The sequence below is a fragment of the Mirounga angustirostris genome, unplaced genomic scaffold, assembly GCF_029215605.1.
Source record: "Mirounga angustirostris isolate CCGP_5_RB_7025 unplaced genomic scaffold, mMirAng1.0.hap1 SCAF_6, whole genome shotgun sequence".
NCBI lineage: Eukaryota > Metazoa > Chordata > Mammalia > Carnivora > Phocidae > Mirounga > Mirounga angustirostris.
Window position 1 is genome coordinate 138,338,977 of NW_026991714.1, and position 22,566 is coordinate 138,361,542.

The following is a 22,566-nucleotide window of genomic DNA, read 5'->3' on the forward strand; positions in this document are numbered from 1 at the left end:
AAGCCTGTCCTGAGCCAGTGGTGTCCCAGAGCTCGCTCATATCAGCTCACGAAAGTTAACTGGTAATTTTTCAGGAATTTTGCAAGCCAGTTATTGAACATGGGCATTATTTAAAATTACATTATGTAAATTTACAATGAAAGAAATTAAAGACAAAGGCAGTAAATGTTCAGACTCATCAATTCTGAATTACTATCATACACTTGATGACAATCTAGGCTGGAGTGTCTTTTCATCCACTGCACCTCTGTGGCGGAACGACTCTATAATGGTGTTCTCCCGTGTGCCGCGTTTCAAGCGTCAACTTGGTGACTTAAAATTAACCAGGGTAGAATTACTGTATCTATACCATGGAAAGTGGCAAATACTATAAGTAAAGCTTCTATTTTCTTCCCCGGGAGCTGGTTGTTAAACATTTACCAGCACTACCACCGATTCCAGCCAAAGTAATCCCTCTGAATTCTAAACTCTCATAGTGCTTCCTATCTTTTCTGCTCAATGAATGGGCATTTACTCTTTGCTGCCTTAGTTACCAGGTACATTTCCTGTACGTGTGTGTGCGCGCATGTGCGTGCACCCATGCCTTCTCCCCCTACCTAGGTTGTTGCCAGCTTTAGGGGCAGGAACAGTGCCCCTTTATCCTTTCTGAGCCACCCTGTCCTTAAATAACATCCTCCTCCCAGTGTGAAACGCAGCACCATCTCTAGACTTCCCAGCACCGCAGGGGCTCACATTCTCACCATCTCTCCTACTTCCATTCTGGCTCCTGGCCTCCCTGTGTGGCTGCTCTTCTGTTTCTGCCCCACCCCAGCCCCTAACACTCCTCCTTCTCCACTCACCGCACCCCCCACCCCAGCCCAGCACCATGGAAACGGCAATATATATATATATTTTTTTTTTTACCAAGGGTTTGGATCTAATGGAACTGGAGAACAGCACAGGGATTGGCAATAATTCAACATCAGGCATCACTTCCCTGATATATACATTGCCATCACGGGGGATCTCTCCTTGCCCTTTTTTCTCAGTGGCCCCTTCTCCACCAGGACACTTATCTCCATGTTTGAGAGTCCTCAAACCTTTCCCACCAAAGGGAAACCACAATTTGTATAACTTTATGATGCCAAGAGATTTGCTATGAATCCCTCCCCAACTAAGAACCCACTTTGCACATTAAAAAATTATGATAAAAACTCTCAACAAAGTAGGTATAGAAGGAACGTATCTCAACATAATAAAGGCCATATATGACAAGCCCACAGCCAACATCATACTCAGTGATCAAAAACTAGAAGCTTTTCCTCAAAGATCAGGAATAAGACAAAGATGGCTACTTTCATGACTTTTATTCAACATAGTACTGGAAACACTAGCCAGAGCTATCAGGCAAGGGAAAAGAAGAAAAAGGCAGCTAAATCAGAAAGGAAGAAGTAAAATGGTCTCTAGTTGCAGATAACATGATACCATATAGAGAAAACCCTAAAGACTCCACCAAAACTGTTAAAACTAATCAACAAATTCAGTGAAGTTTCAGGATACAAAAATCAATATACAAAAATTGGTTGTGTTTCTATACTCCGATAATTAGCTAAAAAAAAAGACAAATTAATAATTATTTATAATTGCATCAAAAATATCTAGAAATAAATTTAACCAAGGAGATGAAAGACCTGTACACTGAAAACTGTAAGACATTGATGAAATTGAAGACACAAATAAATGGAAAGCTATGTTGTGCCCATGGGTTAGAAGAATATTGTTAAAATGTCCACACTACCCACAGCAATCTACATAATCAATGCAATCCCTATAAAAATTGTAATGGCACTTTTCACAGAGAATAAATGATCCTAAAATTTGTATGAAACCACGAAAGACCCCAAATAGCCAAAGCAATCTTGAGAAAGAACAACAACACTGGAAGCATCATGCTTCCTGATTTCAAACTATAGTGCAAAGCTATGGTAATCAAAACAGTAGGGCATTGGCATAACAATAGACACATAGATCAATGGAACAGAATAGAGAGCCCAGAAATAAACCCACAATTATATGGTCAATTAATTTACAACAAAGGAGTCAAGGAAATGGGGAAAGAGCAGTCTCTTCAATAAATGGTGTTGGGAAAACCAGACACCCACATGCAAAAGAATGAAATTGGACCACTGTCTTATACCATACACAAAAAGTAACTCAAAATAGGTTTTAAAAAAAAAAAAATTTGACCATAGACCTGAAACCATAAAATTCCTAGAAGAAAACATAGGCAATACGCTCCTTGACATCAGTCTTACGATTTTTTGGATTTGACACCAAAAGCAAAGGCAACAGAAGCAAAAACAAACAAGTGGGACCATATCAAACTAAAAAGTTTCTATGCAGCAAAGGAAACCATCAACAAAGTGAAAAGGCAATGTACTGAATGGGAGAAAATATTTGTAAATCATACATCAGATAAGGGGTTAATATCTAAAATAAAGAACTCCTACAATTCAATAGCAAAAAAAAAAAATCTGATTGAAATATGGAGAAACTAAATAGACATTTTTCCAAAGAGGACATACAGATGGCCAACAGGTACATGAAAAGATGTTCAACATCATTCATCAGGGAAATGCAAATCAAAACCACAATGAGATATCACCTCACACCTATTAGAACGGCTATTATCAAAAAGAAATAACAAGCGTTGGTGAGGAGGTGGGGAAAAGGGAACCCCTGTGCACTGTTGGTGGGAACAGAAGTTGGTGCAGCAACTACGGAAAACAATATGGAAGTTCCTTAAAAATTTAAAAATAAAATTACGATATGATCCAGCAATCCCCCTTCTGGGTATTTATCCAAAAGAATTTAAAACAGGATCTTGAAGAGATACTTGCACACTCACGTTCACTGCAGCATTATTCACAACAACCAGAAGTGGAAAAAACTAAATGTCCATAAACAGATAAACAAAATGTGGCCCATACATGTAATGGAATATTATGCAGACCTAAAAAAGAAGAAAATCCTGGCATAAGCTACAATACGGATGGACCTGAAGGATATTTTGCTAAGTGAAATAAGCCAGTCACAAAAAGACAAATACTGCATATTTCCATTTATACAAGGTATCTAAAGTAATCAAACTCATACAAACAGAAAGTAGAATCATGGTTGCCAGCCCCTAGGGAAAGAGGAAAAAGAGTTCTTCAATCATAGGGTTTCAGTTTGCGAGATGAGAAAGTTCTAGAGATCTGTTGTACAACAATGTGCATACAGTTAACAATATTGTAATGTATGCTTAAAAATTGTAAGAGGGTACATTTATGTGTTTTACCACAATTTTCTTTAAAAGGGCACAGACCAATCTCATTCTAAAAATATGGGATTTTATTACAGAACTCTCAAAACAATGCAAGACAATCAGGTGTGTGCCTGCTATAAATTATTTTTGGACTCCCTGTGGTTTTGGACTATTTAGACTGCTCTTCACTATCATTGTGGATGACGAAGAGGTATGTTTAACGAGGTGTCCAAGTGTCTCTTTGAGCCCACTTTTAGTCTGGGGACATTCCATACACTGTATATTCTTTTTATGACTGGAAAAAAGTCTTCTCACATGTTATAAATGCAAGCGCACGGGGTAGGCCTAGCAAAGGGATGGCCCCACATAGGGAGTATTGGAGAGAGCTGGTCACCTGTCATCACCGCCCAAGCTGGCCTGGTGCCTGGCCCAGTATCTGCCTCTGCCAAGCCTCTCTCTGTAGATCCAGAACCCAGCATCTGCTGCTGATAGCACCCAGGCAGATGGGCTTCCTTTCTGCCGGAGAACAGCCTGCCAAGAGACACCACCCTACTTAAGTGAACTTACAGAGGTGAAAAAAATCCCCTTTATCCTTCATTCTTTATTTTGTGAATTAACATTTTTGTGAATAGCATTTTCTTGAAGCGGAGTTCCCTCTACCATCATACTAGATGGTTTCTCTAATGCTCGTGCAAAAGGATGGCCACCCATCGTCAGAGCAGCTTTGATATTCCCCTATAAGAAAAAATTTTTTTCACTTTACCCCCCCCTTTTTTTTTTTTTTAAGGAGAGCAGATGTTTGAGATAGGGGTCAGATGCTGCTACAGACCAGCTCAAATGCAAGACAGTGTCCACATGGGAGTTGTCTTGCTTCTCCCTAGTGACTCCAAAGCAGGGTCTCAGAGACCGTTCCTACAGCCTGTGTCAGTGCTCGAGGTCTGGTGCATCCCTTGGAAGAACTGTAATATTTTTGACAGACTATCTGTTAAAATGCTTGTGTCCTCATTTGGAGTTTCCAGTCTGTGTTTGCACTGAGCTCCGTCCAGGTAAAAAGGGAGAGAAAATACTCCATGCGTTCTTTACGCAGCATTCAGCCAGATAGAGACCAACCTTTATTATCAGTGGCACCGAAGTCCGTACCATCTGCCCAGCCTGGAGGTTCCAAGTGGCTCCCCAAGGCCACAAGCCCCGTGTAGACTCGGGGTTTGGAAAAGGCCAATTTGGATCTTGCAAGCGTACCACAGGCCACCTCCCAAGCCTGAAAACATTTATCAAAATGATTTGAAGTCCAAATTAACAGCAGATGATTGTAGCCACCGTGCCCCCATTGATGGCATGAAATTCTGCATTTTCAGAGCTAGAAAGGATCCGGGAGGTCTTCTAGGTCAATGCCCTCATGCTACAAAGAAGGAAAGTGGGCAGGCAGTGAGGCGAAGAGGGTCATCGAAGGACACCTGCTGGCTGGTAACAGAGCCTGGACCCGAAGCCAGCCAGGCCTCCTGACTCGCCACAATTTATCTTCCCACTACCGCCTGGCAGAGTTTCCAGATAACCAGAACATTGACAAGACCCTGCCAGTGGCCCACCAACTTCAATCAATATTTGCGACAACAGAATTCCAGCATAACCTAGAGATTTGGAAATTTGCGTTCATGGGGTTTGATGTGTTCTATTGGAAAAAGTATTTTTGACTTTTCTAGAAGTGATCCGTTTACTTAGTTCACGCATGTCAAGTGTTTTGTACCAGACTCATGCTCAGTAAATTCATGTTCCACAAACAGCCAGCTCATTTCCCCTGCATCTGTACCCTTGGAAAGGACCCACATGACAAATGCCTTCTGGGTCCTTGGGGCAGACTGAGAGTGGTAGCAGGCAGATCTAGGATTTGGGGATATTTGGTCCTGGGGATTTCACTTAATGGAGCCATTGAATCAAAAGCCAGAGGCCCTGGGTTTGAGTTAGGGTCTGGTCAGTCCCTGTGTGGCTCCCGTAGGAAGGTTCAGTCCCGGCCTGGCCCTGCAAGAGGGATTTAAGGAGCTCCAGCCCTCAGCTCGCAGCTTCAACTCAGGCCAACTGCCCATTTCCTAAGTTGGTGCCCATGCTCTGTCCTTCTGCGCCTAACGGGTTAGCTTCTCCCAGGATCACCTACCAGATTCCGTGATTTGTTCCCAGCACAGGCCCTGATTCTCCCGCACAACCCTATGACAGATGTCCCTAGTGCTGGGTTCTGGATTCCCTGTCCCTGGGTCCTGCCCTCCTTTTGGAACACAGGACAATCCTCACTAGACCGCTCCAGTGCTGAAGGCTCACCTGGCTGGGCTTGAGTGAAGCAAGCAACTGGTGGTTCTGACCCCACACGTCTGTGCCTTCTGCCCATGCCCCACCAGGGTGGGGGGCCTGTAGCCTAAATAGCTCGCTGGCTTTCCTCCCGGTCTCAACTAAGTCTGCCCCATCCCCATCCCCACCCCATCCCTCCTTCAGCCCTCGGCTGGGTCCTGCTCCAGATCAAGCCTGTCTTTTCTGATGGAAGTCAAGGAGGCCAGGCTGGATCCATCTGACTTAAAGAAGCACGTGCCCATATAAATAGGCAAGCATGTGTATTCGCTCTCTGGTTGTTGGCATGAAGGCATACAGGGCAGGGTGCCAAGAACCGGCCACTAGAAAATAAGGCTGTTGGGTCTCATAAGGCAAGTTTGATTATTTATGGTCTTTAAAGTGATCTGGTTTTGAAAGGGAGCTGAAATGTTCTCATTAAATGAAGATGAAAACTTTGAGGATCTGAACATGGCGATGCGTCCATCCTTGTCCCCAGGCTCCCATGGATATCCCTGATATGTGGAAACTTATCAGCCATAGGAGAGATCAAAACAAGACTGAATTTTGAGGACCTATTTTGAAAGCATGTGTGTATGTGTTCCTTGTTAAAAGTAACTAAATCGGGGGTATAATGAATAGTCTGTTTCTATTTAAGTTTTGTTGATCAAAAAATCTGAGTTCCCCCCCCAAAAAAAAAAATCTGAGTTCATGGTTTGCCCCCTTAACAATTTCCAAAAGCATGCACCTTACTTATACGGTTCTCAAAAATGAATCCAGCCCAGGCCCTTGTCCTACGCTCAAGACTTGGCTTTTTCCTGGAGCCCTGAGAAAGGTCATGCAGGGAGTGTAGTGGGAATAAGCTGATGACCCCTGGGTGGAAAACAGGGCAGGTCCCCAGAGGCCCAAGAAGATGAAGGCTCCTAGTTGATCTGGTGATGGGGCGGTGAGCACAAAGTCAGGAGTAAGGTAGTCATGGAGGCGGAGAGCACTCAGTAAATTATAGAACTAGTGTCAGGTCCCCTCTGACCTCTCATTCTGTCCTGACCCCGATAATTCAGAGATGTAAGATTTGTACAGTCAGTTCTGAAGTTATTTCAAATGGTCATGCCTTACAAGTACGTGTTTCACTTGCAAATTTGCAAAATGCTTTTGTAAACTGCCTTCAGTTGGATTCACCAGAAGTAGGCTCAGAAGAAGATTCGTGTGGGAATGATTTACCATGGAGGTGCTCCCAGGAGAAACCAGCAAGAGCGGGGAGCAGGTTGGAGCTTTTGAAAGCTAAGCACTCAGAAACCCAGGGATGGGCTCATAGAACCTGTGAGCCGACTCCAAGGGGGTCTGGGTGCAGCGCTGATAGACACTATCAGCCAGCTCCCTTGGTCCCTAAACAACTCGGGGACGCAGGAGGGATTGTACCCTGCGTTCACAGAATGGGGAAGCTGAGATAAAGAGAAACTGCCCCCGAGTCACACATCCTCACTGTACGTAACAAGATGTATAGAACTCACCCGGCTGTGTTCAGTCCTCCGGGCTCTTCTTCCTCTCTACCACGAAAGGGATTCTTCCCGCTGTCCCTCTGTGATGGCTTCCCACCCCATGGCAATGGGCGTCCAGGGCAAGCAACATAATTAGGAGGTCAAAGCAGCTGCATTCCCAAACCAGCTGGAAATTACTTCGGGATTTGCTGATGTTGTCAGTTACCCAGCTTCTTAGCCCCCTAAATCAGAACAGATAGTCAGGATTTGGAAACAGTTTTGTGCTTATTAATCTTAACACCTCTAGGAAACAGGCTTCAGAATAGGGTTGTTTTTGATAAACTATCTTCCTAATGTGCCTTTGCATCGTCCCAGCCTGAACTTGTGCCCTCCTGCCTGGGTGAGGCCCCCCGCCTTCTACTCACTTCCTATCCACATCCTCCTGGCAGTCAAGACCCACTCTGAGCACGTCTTGCCAGAGGCCCCCACCGGCCCCAAGGGGACTGACCACCCTGGATGTGGGTCGTGCAGGCTTTGGGTGATACCTCGTCCTGCCTACCTTTCTAATGGGCTTGCTTCTTTCTGCTCAAAGCGAGGATGTTTCTTAGGACTGGCTCCCCAGCCAATGCCACACCTGAGTATCCTCTGTGAAGTTCAGCACGATGCTTCGAGAATGGTAGATGTGGGAACAACGGTTAGTCACTCGGTTTTGGAGACAGAAAAATGGAAGCACCCGGAGGAACCCGCCCGGATAAAGCACGAGCCACGCACGGGCAAGGCTTAGTTTGCAATCACTTCCTGTCGATTTTGCTTATTGAAACCGGGCCGGACCTGAGATCTCCATTCGAGACCACCCCTTTTAGGGCCGGCAAAGAAAGGGGCAGGCTCTGGAGTCAAACCTGCCTGCCTGAGTCATTAACTGTGTGATCTCAGGCAAACCTTTTTTCTCTGCGTCTCGTTTCCACTCTGTAAAATGAGGTAAATAATAGCACCTGTCTCCTAGGGTGATGGGGCTTCACTGAGCCTCACGTGCATAAGGAACTCGGAAGGGTGCAGATCAAGCATGCTCCATAGATCTATTCTTACCATGACTATTGTTAAGAGTCCAGAAGGATAAAGGATTTGCCTGACATCCCACATCTGGGAAGACTGCTCAAATATCACCTTCTCTGTGAAGCCTCCCCTGACGACCCAGTTTAAACGGCAGTCCTCCCCCCCATGTTCGCCTTAACCCCTTCCCTGCGGGTCACCGTCTAACCTACTATGTCATTGGCTTATTTTGTTCCCTTCATGAGGGGGAAGGCAAGGACAGGAGTTTCTGCCTATTCTGTTCCCACTGGACCCCCGGGGTCTGGAACCGTGGCTCACGTGGCACAATAATTACTGAGTGATGAAGCAGCAAGCCTGGGACTCCGTGTTGCCTTGGTGGCCCCAAGCCGAGCCGTAGACAGCCCCGGTAATGACCTGCAGTATGGTTCCCAGACTCCCTCTCCCTCTCCCACCCCACCCCAGCACCCACAAACACCCAGGGGCAGTTCAGCAGCAAACCACCGAGAAGGTTCTACCTCCCCGTGCAGGCGCTGCCGGAATGAGAAGGAGCGATGGGGCTGCCAGCCAGAGACACATTCAGCTCCCGGCGTGGCTGCTCTCTAGCTATGTGACCTGGACAGGGCCCTCTGCCTCTATGGACCTCCCTCGTGGGCACGTGGTCTCCAGGCCTCCCCCAGATTCCTGGGTGACGGCTTCAGGGCTTCCTCGCTTACAGATGCCGAGATGCCAAGGCCTGCCCGGCCTGCCTGGTCTCCCCTGATTCCAATCAGCAAGGCGGCTTGGGGCGCGGTGAAGGGGCCCTGGCCCAGGGGAGAGGCAGGGGATGGACAGGTGGGCTCTCCACAGATCTGCCCTCCTGCAAGATCCTGAGCAGCGGGACCCAGACGCTTGCTGAATCCCTTGCAGCTGGGAGCTGCTCGAGTGGGCCATGTATCTGCACTGGGCGGGGTTTTTTTCTTATTGCCAAGAATTTCCGCTTCCAGTGGCATTCATCTTTCCCAGGAACACCCCTCAGCTAAAAGAGAAAAGAAAAAGCAAACAAAAGAAACCCTCCCTGAAGAAGGAGGCTTTCTTTCTCTGACTGCGCGTCCCTGATAAGAGAAACCCTCTGCCAATTATGACATCCTGTTCTGGACCTGCCCTGTTGCTCCTCTCCCTGGCCAGGCTCTTGGGGCTCCTCTGGGCGTGATGAACAGAGCTGGGGGGCCTACAAAGTCAGCAGTAGATGATCTTTTGAGACTTGGCGATGTGAATTCAAGCTGTCGGCCAAGTGTGCAAAATTGCCCAGCTGAGGCTGATTAACTTCTCTCCCATACACATTTTTTATTTTTTTACTTATTTATGTATTTATTTTTAAGTAAGCTCCATGGCGAGCCTGTGGCTTGAACTCATGACCCTGAGATCAAGAGTTGTATGCTCTAGCAACTGAGCCAGCCAGACACCCCATCTCCCATACACATTTCTTTTTTTTTTTTTTAAGATTTTATTTTATTTATTTATTTGAGAGAGAGAGAGAGCATGAGAGGGGGAGGGCCAGAGGGAGAAGCAGACTCCCTGCCGAGCAGGGAGCCCGATGCGGGACTCGATCCCGGGACTCCAGGATCATGACCTGAGCCGAAGGCAGTCGCTTAACCAACTGAGCCACCCAGGCGCCCTCCCATACACATTTCTTAATAACAACATAGACACATTGCCTGTTAGACATTTAAAAGATAGAAATGACTGTATCATCTTTTCTATTCTCGGATACCTCTTCCACTTTGCTAATGAGCCCCACAGGCATGGGCCCACCAGAGACTGAATTCTGTTGTACTGGGCTCTGCCATCCAATACAGAAACCACTTGCCACATGTGGCCGCTGAGCCCTGGAAGTGTGGCTAGTCCAAACTGAGATAGGCTGTAAGTGTAAATGCACACCAGATTTCAAAGATTTAATATGACCCAAAAAATGTAAAATAGCTCAATAATAATTTTTCTACTGATTACATGTTAAAATGATAATATTGGGTTAAATACATACGTTAATAACATGAATTTTTTATTTTTCCAAATGTGCCTACCAGAAAATATAAAATTACGTATATGGCTCATAGTATGTTCTACTGGATTGTGCTGATCTAGAACTTCGTTTTCTTTGAATTCCAAGTTTCTAAGTTCGAAAAAGGAAGACAACACTTTGCTTTGCCCACTGTCCTTGGATATTCAATCTATTTTTCCCAGGTTACAAGATAAGCAAGAATAATGCTATACTTCTCAGTAGTTATTCATTCCAAAAGCCCTGAGAAGGGAGGTGAGCACAGGGCTTTCATCAGTCAGTCAAAAGCTCCAAAAGGCATTAAGGTCTCATTTTTCTCAGCCGGCAAGTTCTAGTAGTTTCTACAGTGGGCAATCTTCATTTCCAACTGTACCTCTTACTTAGAAATATCATTATTTCAGAATCCTCTTTGTAAAACCACTGTTCTCTTAATTAACCAATCAAGGGAAGGTGTTTTAAAAGCCTTTTATTAGCACTTGAGTTAGGGATAGCTTGGCACAAAATGTTTAAGTTAACTGCTGCCCTGACTTGAATCTCATAAGACAAGTTTCTATGACTAGTACCCAGGAGACTGGAATGCCAATACCACCCTTTGACTAGTGGTTACATGACCTTAAGGAATCCACTTCCCTGGGCTGAAGTTTTGCCGTCTATAAAGTTGGCAGGTGGTTTCTAAAATTTCGTCTACTTTTTGTACTAGATTTAAAATCCTAGACTTAGGGGCGCCTGGGTGGCTCAGTCGTTAAGTGTCTGCCTTTGGCTCAGGTCATAATCCCAGGGTCCTGGGATCCAGCCCCACATCAGGCTCCCTGCTCTGCGGGAGGCCTGCTTCTCCCTCTCCCTCTCCCCCTGCTTGTGTTCCCTCTCTCACTGTGTCTCTCTCTCTCAAATAAATAAAAAATCTTAATAAATAAATTAATTAATTAATTAAAATAAAATAAAATCCTAGACTTAAAAAAAACCCAAAACTCAGTTTTTCAGTCTTCCATCTTGATTGTGACAAGCTTAATGATTAGTGTCATAATCAAGGTGCAATAATAAAAACCACTGTTTTATAGTCAACGTTTCAATATTAAGCAGTTTTCTGACTCTCTTATAAAGATTTTTCTTCTAAGTTTGGGGTTATCAAATCTAAGCATGAGAAGGACCCATAGCATGTCTCTGATTATTTTATAGTAAAAACCATGTCCAGCGTGTATAATCACCCCAGGCTAGCAGTTTGGTTGGGCATGTCTACCAAGAACTGCGAAGTCCATGTCCCATGATCCTGCAGTTCCCTTCTTGGGATCTATCACAAGGAAGCTATTGGCAATTTAAATAGATTTATATGGAGAGTTAATGAGCCAGGCTACTTAACATAACATCATCATCATCATCAGAGTAATAGGAAAAAGTCAGATGTCAGGTGAATGGTAAAATAAATAGATTAAGTAAGTCTGTACAACAGAATAATATTACAGCATTAAAATGGTTTTAAAAAGCTATTTCAGAACCTAGGAAAGTACTTCTAAAACTAGTGTCAAAGTCAGGTCGTAAGAACATTCTTCAAAATCCTAAGAGCAATTCTCCCCATGTAGTGGCATTTAGTGAGTGATTTTTATTTTCACAGTCATGCTTTTCTCTATATTTTCCAAATTCTTTAACAATTCCAATTACTTTCATAATCAGAACAAAGGTGACTTTTGCAGAGAAACCCATCACACTTTTCTCAGCCCTGCGGTGCTCCAGGCTTTATCTGATTCTGTGGCAGATTTGAAGCTGAACTGAAAAATCTGGGGCTCTCATTGCTTTAGAAGAGTGCATAGGAGGGCTCAGTAAAGACTTGGTTAATGACTGAAGAACTAGAGGGGGAAAAAAACGTCACAAAGAGTCAAATAAAATAATTTTTAAACTTCAGGTTTAATTTTCAAATGAATGGTACAGAAAATTATTATGGGTGGAGAGGCAGAATGTTTGCAAGGACCTTGAGCTCAAAGGACAGTTTTTATGGGGGGCACCTGTATCCGTGTGCTTGGACCACCATCAAAAAGCACAGACTGGGGCGCTTCAACAACAGAAAGGCATCTCTCATAGTTCCAGCGGCTGGAAATCCAAGGTCAATGTGCCTCCAGGTTTGGTTTTTCCTGAGCCCTCTCTCCTTGGCTTACACATGGCTGCAATCTTGCCACGTCCTCATATGACCTTTCCTCTGTGTGTTCCTATTCCTGGTGTCTCTTTATTTGTTTAAATTTCCTCTTCTTATAAGATCACCAGTCAGACTGGTTTGGGGCCCACCTTAACAGCCTCATTTTAACTTAACTCACCTCTTTAAAGTCCTATCTCCAAATATAGTCACATGCAGAGGTCCTGGGGATCAGGAATTAAAATTAAACGTGTGAAAATTAGGGGCATGCAATTCAGCCCATAACAACATCCAACCCAAGTGATTTCATTGACCTTAAATCTTCCAAGTAATCCCAACTGATTCCTAGGCTCTCAGAGGCGGACAGGCCAGGGAGCTGGACGGGTTCTTACTATCAGGGGCCATAAACTATTGGGTGCAGGCTGCTAGTGAAGAAGCCGGAGAAGGAGGGGCTAAGTGCCAGCACTTGGATCTGAGACACCGAAGATTTTTATATGGAGCTGAGGATCCCTTTAGGGAAGTTTCTGGAGGAAAAGTGAGGCACCAGGGGCACCTGGGTGGCTCAGTCGGTTAAGCGTCTGCCTTTGGCCCAGGTCATGATCCCAGGGTCCTGGGATCAAGCCCCGCATGGGGCTCCCTGCTCAGCAGGGAGTCTACCTCTCCCTCTGCCTCTCTCTCTCTCTCTCAAGTAAATAACTAAAATCTTTTTTAAAAAGTGAGGAACCAAGTTAGAGAGTCAATGTAGCAAAGCCTTTCATCCTTGGCTAAGAAACTGGACTGGATCCTGTAGATAATGGGGAATCATTAGACGGTATTAATATGATACTTGTGTGACTTCCCTGTTTCTTATTTGTTTTGTTTTTTAATACCAGCAGCTGAAAATGTCTACTCTACGTGAGCCTACAGAGGTGTTGTTTATTAACACGGAGCATTTGAATAAAGATAATCTTGGCAAACAAGCCTTGGGGTTCAAAGAAAAGACGGCCTTTGTTCCATCAAATAAAAATATCACAGAATTTAATAAGCCCTACTCTGTTTCCCTGTGCCTACACAGTCAAAGGAAAAAGTTAAGTCAATTATCCTGATAATCCTGTTTTATTTATGGAGCTTTTTTAGCTCTTGTGGAGGATGTCTACCTAGTCTTGCTCCCTTTTAGAAAATCATTAAATCCCGAGCCATCTAAATGCTAGAGTAAAATGGATATTCCTTCCAGAGTTTTCTTTTTTGGAGTTCCTGCATTGTACAGGCTGATTCTTTCTTAACCTCTGACTTCCTCTGCTACCCTCAGGAGTTGCCAAGTTCCCCACCAAAAGATCCCCAGAAGAAGGCGGCTACAAGAAAACTCACTGGCTGTGATGGAGCCTGCTTTTCTTATTGAAATGGAGATTTAAGGTCAGTGAACCAAACAAAAACCAAAACACAGCAAACTCATCAAAATGCAGGCCCCTAAATTGAGACTAACACTGCTTCACTCTTAATTTAAAAGAGAGATGGAACAGAACGCCACTGGCTTCCCAGAAAACATGGCACTTTTCCCTAGTTAAGCAAAATAGATTTAATTTGCCTTCTATTTTAAGGCTTGGCCCCCTATTTTGTCTCTATCCTTGTCCTTTTACCTCATCTCTCTTACCGCCTTCCAATGCTTTCTATCTTTGCAAACACCTTAAATCTTTTTTGGAACTAGACACCCATAAAGACACACTCATCCCAACAAATAACACTTGAAGGTCCTCATTGGTCATGCCATTGCTCAGGCTCTTCCCCCCACCATCCCACTTTGGCTCCTGGAAGCCTCGAGTGTGCGAAAGGAAACAGCTCCGTCTGCCATCTACATTCTCAGCTGGGTGTTGGCCAAAGTGAAGTAGAGAGAACATCTGACAGAGGGTCTATTATCTGTGTCCCAGGATGGTTACCATGTGTTACGGACTGAATGTTTGTGTCCCCCCAACCCAGATTCCTATGTTGAAGCTCTAACCCCACTGTGATGGTATTTGGAAGTGGGACTCTCGAAGGAAACTAATGCTTAGATGAGGTAGTGAGGGTAGAATCCCCGTGATGGATCAGTATCCTTATAAGAAGAGGACTAGACTCCAGAGCTTCCTTTCTCTGCCATGCGAGGACACAGCAAGAAGGTGGCCATCTGCAAGCTGGGAAGAAGTCCCACGCCAAGAATCCAATCTGCTAGCACCTTGATCTTGCACTTCCCAGCCTCCAGAACTGAGAGAAAGAAATGTGTGTTGCTTAAGCCACCCAGTCTGTGGTATTTTGTTCTAGCAGCCCCGGCTGACGAAGACACCATAACTGCACCCGCCAAGGCTGGAAGGTAAAGCAGCAAACCTCCCAGTGGGTTTGGCCTCCAAGCCTCCTGGCAGGTCATGTGCACGCCCCACAGCTCTGATGGGTTTCCATGGGCTCCCTGCTGAGTGCATGTGACTGGTGGTGCACTCTTCATCCAGGAGGGTCCCAGAGCCTTCACCATGTCATTCCTTTCTCCCTTAGAAAAGCCAGAAGCACCAGTCCTTACACACCAGCTTTTGCTATACTCCAAGGATCTGGTGCCATTTCACAGGAAGTACAATTTTCCTCTTGTGTGTTCTCGGGAGCTGGCCTTTTCTCTGCTAATGTTGCAGTTTCCATAAAGTTTTACCATGTGCCATCGCTCTAAATTTATGGCTAATTTACTTTTTTTCTATCCCATTCAATGAAAACCAATCACAATAAATTACACATTGCGATTTTCAGCCCCGGCAGACATTCCAGTTGAAGACAATATGTTAATTACAGAAGCTTGCACTGTTCATCTAAATGAAGACTGGTAAGGCCTAATTGTCTGAAGGCGGGGAGGGGCCCTTCTAAAACCTGTGCCATGGCCAAGGTCTTTGCTGCTCACTAGGCAAGCTGACCACATTCCCCCACAGCAGCTTACACAGAGCACAGGGGAGCGGAATTAGGATGATTATTCTGAAATTAATCTATATGAAACCTACATAAACTCACGTGACATTTGAATCGTGATCACACACAACTTTAACTCTTGCTCTCTTATGTCTTTTAAATTTCATCCTCACCTGCAGCCGGTTGAAAACTCCAGCAGTTGCTCAGGGCTTTCCACATCTCACGGTCCCTTGAAGGCCCAAAGGGACTCAATTTGGAAACAGGATGTCCTTCTTCCTTCCCCAGCATGGCATTATTTGGGGGGGGAAGCCTGATGGGGAGAGGGCACAGTTGTTGTTGTTCTTCTTCTTCTTTCTTCTTCTTCTTCTTCCTCCCCTCCTCCTCCTCCTTCTTCTTTGTCTTCTTCTTCTTCTTCTTCTTCTTCTTCTTCTTCTTCTTCTTTTAAGATTTATTTATTTATTTTAGAGAGAGTGAGTGAGCAGGGGGGAGGGGCAGAGAGAGGGGGAGGGGCAGAGGGAGAGAGAATACTGAAGCAGACTCCCCACTGAGCACTGAGTCCACCGTGGGGCTCAATCCCAAGACCCTGAGATAATGACCTGAGCCGAAACCAAGAGCCAGCCCCTTAACCAACTGAGCCACCCAGGTGCCCCGGGGAGGGGGAATAGTTCTTCTAACCCTTCTCACTCAGCTGCCAGGTGGAGAGTGGGAGGAGGTGGGGGAGAGAAGAGAAGCAAGGGCTTCAGACAGCTTGTTCCAATGGGAGCTCCTAAGCTCTGTGTTCCTTTCAGCCTGGCAGAGTCCAGGCTGAGGCTCGGGCGGGGCCATTCAGAAACTGACGGCTGGGTCCTCTCTTCTGCAGCTCCCTAACAGGATGATTAGATCCTTATTTTGGGGCCATCCTGACTTCCTCCGGGTTACACCTCCAGTCTCCCTTGCTTGGGTCTCCTGGCCCCTCCAGGCTGGTCCTTTAGCACAAGACCCCAGATGGGCCCCATGGTTGTTCTTCTGCTCCCACAGCTGTGGGGAGAGAGCAGGGGACTCCCACCAGCACCTCTGACACACTTAGTCCTCTCTGGCCTTCCAATTTCCTGCAGCACTTAGACCCCAGCCTATACAGTCAGAGGCCAGCCCCCTGGATCTCCCAGATACATCAACACATTGTCAAAACTCTCAAGGGCTACTCTGGAAATCCCACTGGCTTAGGCTTGGGTGAGGGGTGGGTAGAACTCACAGCACAAATCCCTGCTGTTCCTGAGCACTCGTTTGACCATATCTGATCCCTTCTTTGTCATTTGCATTTTGGCTTTGGGGTCTAAGCATTGTGAGCAGTTTCTAGGGTCATGTCCTTTGGAAAGCTACATATAGGAGCTATAGGGATCCATATCTACCCTAGAGTCCAGTGGTTCTCAGTCCAGTAACATGGCCCCCAAGAAGCACATGGAAATGTATGAGAATCTTCTGGAGGGTTGCTAAAACAATGGGTAAGAGATCCTCCTAGCATTTCATGCCTGGGAGCAGGATTGCTAAATGCTCTGGAACCCATGGAACATCCCTACACACTGACCCAAAATGTCAGAGAGACCTCCCTCCTAGAGTAATGCCGGTCATCAAAAGTAAGGCAAAAGAGCTGAATTCTTTCAAACTCATATAATCTGGAGACCCCTTTATGCTTAGTGAGAGCTTCTCCTAAGACTGAGTCAACAGGCTAAGTGTGACTGGGGAAGAATCCTCCATTTGTACTTGTTTCTTTTTACCTAGACCATAAGGACCTTGGGGGCAGATGTCATTTCTGACCCTTTGAATGGCATTCTGGACACAGTGGGTTCCAAAAAGGTCTGTTGAATGTGATGAACTGAATTGCATTCCACAACTTCATGAGACTATAAGCAAGGACCCAAACCCATAAAATCTGAGAAATAAGAGATAAAAGTCCTGAATCGACAGGAAAAAACCAACAGTGTACAGGAAGTGTATTTACTGTCCCTTACTGTGTTCACCATCCCTTCCCCAGCAGCATCTATTTCCACCCCAACGCCACCCCTCCACCTTCCCCACCCCCTCTCCCTCCCCTCCACCCCCTCCACCACTCCCCACCCTGGCCTGGCCAAGAATTCCATAAATACCCAAACATCAACTCTAGGCCTTCTGCAGATCAAGTAATGGATGAGAGCCATGACAAGTGAGGGAAATGAGAAAGAGGTACTTCGGGAAGGCACAAGTTAACATCCCAGAAGGTAAAATGGCCTAAAGGAATCTTGGAGGAAGGAGGGAAGGAGGGGCCAGGAAAGATGAAGCGTGGGCAGGGCCGTGGTGGGGAAGATTGTAGAGATGGAGAGGAGATGGGGCGGGGGAGGGGATGGCCTCAACATGGCAGAATTGGAGAGCAGCTTCTGAGGGTCTTCGGGCCCTTTTTGCTCATTTTTGTTTGTTTTTTTGAGCTTCTCTCTTAGGTTTGGGAATTCACAAAAGGAATATGCTCTGCAAATATCAATTCAATGGACAGTTGACTGTTACGTGAGGATCTACTATACGAAAAGCCCAAATTGTCTTTGAAGAGCATTTTTATTTTTATTTATTTTTTAAAAGATTTTATTTATTTATCTGAGAGACAGAGAGAGAGTGCGCGCACGAGTGGGGGGAGGGGCAGAAGCAGAGGGAGAGGGAGAGGGAGAAGCAGGCTCCCTGCCCAGCAAGGAGCCCAACACGGGGCTCAATCCCAGGACCCCGAGATCATGACCTGAGCCAAAGGCAGAGGCTTAACCAACTGAGTCACCCAGGTGCCCCTGAAGAGCATTTTTAATTGTGGCAAAATACACGTAGCATAAAATTTACCATCTTCCCCATTGTAAGTGTACAAATCCGTAGTAGTAAGCATATTCACACTGTTGCCCAACTGATCGCCAGAACCCTTCCAAGCTCCTAAACGGCTCCCCATCTGTCTCTAGGAGTGTGACCTCACGAAGTGGAGTCATCACAGTATTTGTCTCTTTGCTGAGGATCATGCATCTTTCAGTCCTACTGTGTGTCCGTGACTGTGTGTGACAATGAACTGTGGGAGGAAGGGAAATTTAAAACCAGGGCTGTGGCCACCGCCACCAATATTGTCAGCAAATCCGGGAAGAAGCCCGCCCTGGCGACAGCCCTATTGCACCCCCGGGCCCATGGCAGAGGCGCCCTCATCCCAGCTTTTATTCCCGTCCTGACTTTCCTCCCTCCCCCCGCCCGCCACGCCCCCCCATCCAAAGCCGCCTGGACCGACTGTTGCATTGGACTCTGGAACAAACTAATTCACACGAAGCTGCTAACAGCTGACAATATAATAAAGTCACATTGTGTTTCAACAAAAAGATCGAAAGCTCTAAAAGTAGAATCTCAGACCACAGCCCGCCACAGAGTGAGGGTTCGTGCCTTCCCCCCATTCATGTGTTGAAACCTACTCCCTATTGTGATGGTCTTTGGAGGTGGGGCCTTGGAGAGGTAATTAGGTTATGAAGGTGGAACGCTCTTGAATGGGATTAGTGCCCTTACAGAAGAGACCTTAGAGCCGCCCTGCCCCTTCCACCAGGTAAGGACATAGCCAGAGCCTATGCAGACTCTCACACACTAAACCTGCCAGCACCTTGATCACGGACTGCCCAGCTTCCAGAACTATGGGGAATAACTGATGTTTAGAAGCCTCTCCAGTCTATGGGATTCTGTTAGAGCAGCCAGAACTGACTCAGACCCTGCTGTGGTTGGGTAGAGGAGACCCTATTCCCAGCAGCCCTTTAGACGTCTGCACAAGGCAACAGGGTCCACCTCTGTCCGTCACCTCAAGTCTGTGGTGCTCGGATCTGAAACGCTTTGCCTTGTGGATGCTTCCTAGGAAGAATTCATCTACTGAAGCTGAGGGCAATTAGCAGAGCACTTTCCAGAGATGTAACTCGCTGTACCCCCTGTGCTGGAGCCGAGCCGCCACCCTCAGGCTCTGCTGCCCAGGCGAACTTCTAGAAGAACTAGAGAAACCAGACTGGCTTGTCAACTATGACACCAGGGGAGAGATCTTTTAAGGCCAGCTCTTCGGGGCCACCAATATAGGATGTGCTGTCTTGCCTGAGACAGGAATTGGAGGCATGTGATTTATGGAAGGAGGACAGAGTGAGAATGGGTCTCAGAGCTGTGACCCAAGGCACGAGGGCCCTGGAATGTTTGCATACGGTGGTCACAGCAGTCTCGCTATCCTTGGAGGCAAGGGGACTGGCTTTTGCAAGCTTCCCGAGCGGGCAGGTTGGCAATGAGGGCCCTGGCCTGGTAAAAGGACACGGCTGGTTCTTCTGGAGGAACATTAACACCTGCATGACTCATGTAAACAAACCACCCACAGGCTAGAAATCTGAAGTGGTTGCCCCTAGAAACAGTACTAAACTATGGTTCAATTATGAAGAGATTTCCCTAGCTAAGAGACAGCTGTGCTGAAGAACTTCCCAGTGGGAGAACTCAGGCTGAAGCTGAAGGTGCTGATGATTTCCATAAAGGGAACATAGGCATTACCTGCTACAAGGTAAAACATGGACACAGCACTTTTTTTTTTAAAGATTTTATTTATTTATTTGAGAGAGAAAGAATGAGAGAGACAGAGAGCACATGAGAGGGGAGAGGGTCAGAGGGAGAAGCAGACTCCCCGCCGAGCAGGGAGCCCGATGCGGGACTCGATCCCGGGACTCCAGGATCATGACCTGAGCCGAAGGCAGTCGCTTAACCAACTGAGCCACCCAGGCGCCCGGACACAGCACTTTTTAAGAGAGAGGAAAAAAGAACTTGGTACACAAGTTTACTGCCCATGAAACCCAATCCCATAAAATTCCCTCTGATACGAATCGGCACCAGGCAGGCATTTAAATATTTAGCATCTTCTTCTGAGATGTAATTAGCACTCTGCTTTGTCCATCTGTGTTTGCTGTCCTCTCCGGATGGAACAGGATGCCGTTCCACTGATTTGGCAGATTTATCCACCTGGCTTTTGAGCAACTGGTCATATTTTCGTCCGATGACGAATGCCTCTCCTTACCCCCCGCACTTCACCTTCAGCCTACAGGCAGGTTCCCCACTGCAGTGCTCCTAAATCCAAGAGGGAAGCTCAAAGAGAACTCAACAGAAGAGGGTTCGTTTTCCCATCGCTTGCCTGCCCTCTGATCCTTCAGGAACATGCAATGGGCAATCCACTGTGACGTGAGTGGGGGCAGCTCAGAAGCCCAGAAATAGCATATGCCTCAATGACACATCCTGAGGGATAGCATCTGCTTGTTGACAAAGTGGGTGGGCCTCAGCGAGGTGTGGACAGGCTGGGCGGGGCTGGAAGGTGCTGGAAGGCCGCGGTGCAGGGGACTAAGCGCGGCAGGAATGCATACCCACTGCCATCTGATAGATAGAGCTTCACTCTGACCTAACCCAACGAATCATCTAATCTGGATTTTCCCTCGGTTTCTGGCAGGATTTGTTATCATCAAGGTAACACTGATTTCAAGAAAGTACCTTCTTTGTTTCTTTATGGCTGAATACTATGTCAAATAATGGTTTGCCCCACCCAGAAATTCCAGAGTGCTGAGACCTTGCCCTTCGGGGTGGGGTGTGCCCTTCCACCTCCTTCAGCCCACGCACAGATGTGCCTTCCCAAGGAATCAGCCTCTCTGGGTGAGTTTCCAGCACTGGGGCCCAGCCAAGAAGAGTCTAGATTCCCTAATCACATGAAAGAAATGAGCCTTCTCTTCTGCCAAAGTGCACTGTCCCCTCTGTCCTGGGGTCCCGGGAGCGCAGCTACACCCTCTGGAGTAGAGAGAGGTACGTCATCAAGTGTAGGGACTGGCAGGGATGTGGACACCGTCCCACGCAAGGGGTTCCACACTTGCTTTGGCTTAGCAGTCTTCCAACAGAAGCAGAATGTAGACGTGGGGCGGCTCAGGTGAGTGCAGAGGGGAAACCTGACTCCCTGCTCCTTCTACTACCTCCCTTCCATCCACAGGCCCTGAAGGAGCCCCACAGAACCTGCTGGAATCCCCAGAACCTTTTGGAAACCACAGATCCAGTGCAACTCCATCTTCTGCACATGCAAATAAATAAATAAACCCAGGTGCAAACAGGAAAACAAGTCATGCAGCAGATCTGCGGGGGAGCTGGGCCTGAGACCCTCCCCGGTCCCCAGGCAGACGGCCGGTCCCACAAGTGTGAGAAGGCTCCCGCTGGGGCCACGTCCCTCCCCAGGTCAATCCCTCTCCCTGGTCCCTGCTCTGCACTAAACGCCAGACAGGGTTTTTATTGTTCCCAGACTCAGGCGCCTGCCTTTCAGCCCCACAAACCCAAGGACCCCCGCAGGCCCCTCTGATCCCCAGCCTCATCCGTGTGTGTCCTGGGAGGGAGGCACCCAGGCTGGGCCAGCGACTGTTTGCCTTGCTGAGGCAGAGGACTGGCATGACTTCCTTTGTTTGATGTTGCTAAGTTATCAGAAAAAAATAAACCCACAGGTCCACAATGAGGTTTTCTGTCTCCCGGGGCCATGTGGGCTGGAGCTGAGGCTGAGGCCAGGTGATGGGACCACGGGGTGGAAAACCGCAGCCGTGTGACCAGAAGACCGAAAAATGGCAAAGAAATGACACTGACTTTCCAGGAGCTTCCAATCCCACTGCCTCCCCTAAAGGGCAAGTCTTACCTCTGGCAATGACGGGGCCCCGCACCTCTGGCCTCTCCTTTTCTCTGCCTTGTGTACCATCTTCCTTCTGTGCTCTTATTCTCAGCCTTTACCCTCTGTTTCTCGTTTCCCCTCTTTGCCCCTTTCACTCCCTCGTTCTCTGCGTCTGTCCCTACATGTGGCTGTTTCTCTGTCTTTCCCTGTTGGCTCTCTTCCTGCTAGGCTCTCATCTTTCCATGTCTTTTTTCCTTTGGTCGCCTGTGTGAACACACACATACATACACACATGCACCTGGATACACACATGCACACACACAATTCATACTCCCAGACACACACACACACTCTCTCCCTCACCCCTCCCTCTCTAGCTGAGCTAGGAAAACTCAGAGGAAGATCAGCTCCATCCCAACAGTCTTCTTGACACCTCTTTGTATTCAAAGAGCGGTTAGTAACCATAGGGGAGGCTCAGTTCAGCAAAAAGGTCCACAGGAGGCGAGGACCAATAAGCTGGGAGGCCTTGCATACAAAGCTGGTTCCAGCCACATCACCCCCTGGAAAGGAGCCTCCGGTCTCAGTCATCTGAGCAGGCGCTGACTTTGGTGGCTGACGCCAGACAGCTAAGAAATGGAACATCTCGTACGCCTTTTGAAGAGGACTGTGGTTGGAGTTTGGAGGCCTGTTTTGGGTTAGGTTTTCTGAGACTGGGTTTGGAAAGGAAGTATT

At 46.9% G+C, this 22,566-nt stretch overlaps 1 long non-coding RNA gene across 1 annotated transcript in view; it reads right to left on the reverse strand.

Annotated features, from left to right (window-relative positions):
• Positions 1–22,566, reverse strand: part of LOC129045912 (uncharacterized) — a 144,239-nt gene that overhangs the window by 43,084 nt on the left and 78,589 nt on the right. Inside the window, exon 4 of the long non-coding RNA XR_010412583.1 lies at positions 7,111–7,319. This is a non-coding gene — a long non-coding RNA (uncharacterized LOC129045912). The remainder of the gene's footprint in view (positions 1–7,110; positions 7,320–22,566) is intronic.